This window comes from Rhododendron vialii, chromosome 11a (assembly GCF_030253575.1).
Source record: "Rhododendron vialii isolate Sample 1 chromosome 11a, ASM3025357v1".
In the NCBI taxonomy this organism is placed as follows: domain Eukaryota; kingdom Viridiplantae; phylum Streptophyta; class Magnoliopsida; order Ericales; family Ericaceae; genus Rhododendron; species Rhododendron vialii.
The window spans coordinates 647,501-652,500 of NC_080567.1; positions in this window are offsets into that span (position 1 = coordinate 647,501).

The following is a 5,000-nucleotide window of genomic DNA, read 5'->3' on the forward strand; positions in this document are numbered from 1 at the left end:
GAAGTTGTTGAGTAACGGCAACCAGATTGTCGGGTAATGCTGGCTATCGGCTAAAAGATTGCTGGGTAACGGCTAAGAAGTTGCTAGGCAACGGCAAGCAAGTTGCTGGGTAACGGCTAAAAAGTAGCTTGTCGCCGGGCAAATCAATGCAAGCACCAATATGTTCTTGTCGAAACGCCCCAAAAACTCTTGTTTAGTCGCCATCTTTTGGGACTTTCGCAATGTTAGTTTTAAATCTTTTTTAATTTTTATTTTTAGACGTTTTTAAGTCTTAATTTAAACATTTTCTATTATAGATGCCTCATTTTTCAACCCAATATATTTACATAATTATTGTGTAGCTTGTTTATAATTTTTCGTGATTTTTTCTTACCTTTTTTGTATTTTTTTGTATTTTTTATGATTTTTATCTATTTATTTTTTGTTTAATTAATATAAAATTATCCTTTGGGCAAAAAATTCTGAATTTTTTTGTGGAGGTGCTCCATATTTTTGTGAAGATGTCCCAATTCAAAGTTCATGAAAAAAAGTTGTGATGCTCAAAAAAAACCCCATTGCTTCAGTTCGGACACATTGATGTTCCTTCCTGCCACAAGGGCAAAGGCTAATTTTACTACTATAGGGGGGGGTGGTGTCCCTCCCTTGGGGAAGCCGTGGCCACCCGACGCCGGGTGCCAAGGCACGTTGCTATCGAGACCACCCGGGCAATTCTTGGCCATTTGGCCTCGGTTACTCGAGAAAACACTACCCGTCGGTAATGCCCGGAAAAAAGACCGAAATGCCCCTGAATCGAAATGCTATTTTAAGCCGTCCCGAAAGGCAAAGCACGGCTCTATCGGGCAGAGCAGGACTCTATCGGGCAGTTGCTGGCCGTTTGGCCTCGGATACCCCTCGAATCACATCCCGTCGGTAATGCTCGGAAGAAAAGGCCGAAATTCTCATGAAACGGCATGCTCTTTTAGCCGAGACGCGACTCTATCGAGCAAAAACTAGATTTCCTCTGCCTCGTTGCCTCGCTTACTCAAGAGAACCCGATCCGTCAGTTATGCTCGGAAAGAGCACCGAAAGGCCCTTGAAACGGCATGCTAATATAACCGGGTTCGGCAAAGGCGAAACTAGATTTTCTTTGCCGTTTGGGCTAGGCTGTACCAGTCGTTATCGTCCACCGCCTAGCCGTCCAAGTGTTTCCAAGTGTCCAAGTTCCAAAGTGCCTAAGTGCCGTGCCGTGCCGCGCGCGCGCGCGCGCGTGGGTCTTTGATATATAGCATGTTTAGAATTTTTTTTCTAAATATTCTTATATCAAAGACCCGCGCGCGCGGCACGGCACGGCACTTAGGCACTTTGGAACTTGGACACTTGGAAACACTTGGGCAAACACTTGGGCGTATGCCAAGACGACGGTCTAGACAAGGCATCGGGAATCGCACATGAATGTAGGCAACAACAGTTGACTGTTCTAGCCAAGGCATGGCAAGTTGGCTCACCGGGTAACGGCTAAAAAGTTGCTGGGTAACGGCAACCAAGCTGTCGGGTAATGCTGGCTATCGGCTAAAATGTTGCTGGGTAACGGCAACCAAGCTTTCGGGTAATGCTGGGTATCGGCTAAAAAGTTGCTGGGTATCGGCTAAAATGTTGCTGGGTAACGGCAACCAAGCTGTCGGGTAATGCTGGGTATCGGCTAAAAAGTTGCTGGGTATCGGCTAAAATGTTGCTGGGTAACGGCAACCAAGCTGTCGGGTAATGCTGGCTATCGGGTAAAAAGTTGTTGGGTGATGGCAACCAAGCTGTCGGGTAATGCTGGGTATCGGCAACAACAACCAAGATGACGGGTAACGCTGGGTAATGGCTAAGAAGTTGCTAGGCAACGGCAAGCAAGTTGCTGGGTAACGGCTAAAAAGTTGCTGGTTAACGGCTAAGAATTTGCTGGGTACCGGCTAAAAAGTAGCTTGTCGCCGGGCAAATCAATGCAAGCACCAATATGTTCTTGTCGAAACGCCCCAAAAACTCTTGTTTAGTCGCCATCTTTTGGGACTTTCGCAATGTTAGTTTAAAATCTTTTTTAATTTTTATTTTTAGATGTTTTTAAGTCTTAATTTAAACATTTTCTATTATAGATGCCTTATTTTTCAACCCAATATATTTACCTAATTATTGTGTAGCTTGTTTATAATTTTTTGTGATTTTTTCTTACTTTTTTTGTATTTTTTTGTATTTTTTATGATTTTTATCTATTTATTTTTTGTTTAATTAATATAAAATTATCCTTTTGGCAAAAAATTCTGAATTTTTTGGAGGAGTTGCTTCATATTTTTGTGAAGATGTCCCAATTCAAAGTTTATGAAAAAAAGTTGCGATGCTCAAAAAAACCCCTATTGCTTCAGTTCGGACACATTGATGTTCCTTCCTGCCACAAGAGCAAAGGCTAATTTTACTACTATAGGGGGGGGTGGTGTCCCTCCCTTGGGGAAGCCGAGGCCACCCGACGCCGGGTGCCAAGGCACGTTGCTATCGAGACCACCCGGGCAAATCTTGGCCATTTGGCCTCGGTTACTCGAGAAAACACTACCCGTCGGTAATGCACGGAAAAAAGACCGAAATGCCCCTAAATCGAAATGCTATATTAAGTCGTCCCGCAAGGCAATGCACAGCTCTATCGAGCAGAGCAGGACTCTATCGGGCAATTCTTGGCCATTTGGCCTTGGTTACCCCTGGAAGCACTACCCGTGGGTAATGCTCGGAAAAAAGACCGAAATACCCCGGAGGCGAAATGTTATTTTTACCCGTCCCGTGGGGCAAAGCATGACTCTATCGGGCAAAGAAAAACTATGTCGGGCAAATGTTGGCGGTTTGGCCACAGAAACCCGTAAAGAGATGACCCGTTGGTAACGCTAGAAAAAAATGCCCGGGTAAAGGCAAGGCCTAGCCAAGGAATGGCAGAGCAAACAATGACACTATCGGGCAGAAACTAGAACTCCATGGCCGTTTGGTCTCAAAATGCTCGTGCTTTCGAGTCCCGTTGGGAATGCTTGCAGACTCACATCCTCCATGATGCATTGGTGTTCCCATGGGGGATGCCTCCTTGCTGAGAGGTAAGCTTGCTACCTTGGTGGTGAGCGCTGGCTAACGGATACCTGTTGGCTATGGCACAGTCCCGATGATGCATTGGTGTCCCCGCACGGAAAAGCGTAACTGGCTAATGGTCTTTCATTCCTAATGCCACGTTGCGTAGCCCAGGGGTTGCCTCCTTGTTGAGGGAGAAGCTTGTCGCTTAGGCGGCGAGCGCTGGTTGATGGTTCTCCATTGGCTATGGCACTGTCCCTTGGGTAATTTTCCTCAATGATGCATTGGTGTCCCTTTCGAGGGATGCCTCCTTGCTGAGAGGTAAGCTCGATGCCTTGGCGGTGAGCGCCGGCTGATGGATATCCGTTGGCTATGGCACATTCCCGATGACGCATTGGTGTCCCCGCACGGAAAAGCGAAACTGGCTAATGGTCTTTGATTCCTAATGCCACGTTGCGTAGCCCAGGGGTTGCCTCCATGTCGAGGGAGAAGCTTGTCGCTTAGGCGGCGAGCGCCGGTTGATGGTTCTCCATTGGCTATGGCACTGTCCCTTGGGTAATTTTCCTCCATGATGCATTGGTGTCCCTTTCGGGGGATGCCTCCTTGCTGAGAGGTAAGCTCGTCGCCTTGGCGGTGAGCGCCGGCTGATGGATATCCGTTGGCTATGGCCCAGTCCCGATGACGCATTGGTGTCCCCGCACGGAAAAGCGAAACTGGCTAATGGTCTTTGATTCCTAATGCCACGTTGCGTAGCCCAGGGGTTGCCTCCTTGTCGAGGGAGAAGCTTGTCGCTTAGGCGGCGAGCGCCGGTTGATGGTTCTCCATTGGCTATGGCACTGTCCCTTGGGTAATTTTCCTCCATGATGCATTGGTGTCCCTTTCGGGGGATGCCTCCTTGCTGAGAGGTAAGCTTGCCGCCTTGGCGGTGAGCGCCGGCTGATGGATATCCGTTGGCTATGGCACAATCCCGATGATGCATTGGTGTCCCCGCACGGAAAAGCGAAACTGGCTAATGGTCTTTGATTCCTAATGCCACGTTGCGTAGCCCAGGGGTTGCCTCCTTGTCGAGGGAGAAGCTTGTCGCTTAGGCGGCGAGCGCCGGTTGATGGTTCTCCATTGGCTATGGCACTGTCCCTTGGGTAATTTTCCTCCATGATGCATTGGTGTCCCTTTCGGGGGATGCCTCCTTGCTGAGAGGTAAGCTTGTCGCCTTGGCGGTGAGCGCCGGCTGATGGATATCCGTTGGCTATGGCACAATCCCGATGATGCATTGGTGTCCCCGTACGGAAAAGCGAAACTGGCTAATGGTCTTTCATTCCTAATGCCACGTTGCGTAGCCCAGGGGTTGCCTCCTTGTTGAGGGAGAAGCTTGTCGCTTAGGCGGCGAGCGCCGGTTGATGGTTCTCCATTGGCTATGGCACTGTCCCTTGGGTAATTTTCCTCCATGATGCATTGGTGTCCCTTTCGGGGGATGCCTCCTTGCTGAGAGGTAAGCTCGTCGCCTTGGCGGTGAGCGCCGGCTGATGGATATCCGTTGGCTATGGCCCATTCCCGATGACGCATTGGTGTCCCCGCACGGAAAAGCGAAACTGGCTAATGGTCTTTGATTCCTAATGCCACGTTGCGTAGCCCAGGGGTTGCCTCCTTGTCGAGGGAGAAGCTTGTCGCTTAGGCGGCGAGCGCCGGTTGATGGTTCTCCATTGGCTATGGCACTGTCCCTTTGGTAATTTTCCTCCATGATGCATTGGTGTCCCTTTCGGGGGATGCCTCCTTGCTGAGAGGTAAGCTTGTCGCCTTGGCGGTGAGCGCCGGCTGATGGATATCCATTTGCTATGGCACAAACCCGATGGATCTCGTCCATTGGCAACGGCCCTGTCCCTTCGAAAAAACTATCTTAATGATGCATTGGTGTTGAAACCTTTAGGGGCAGGGACACCGTT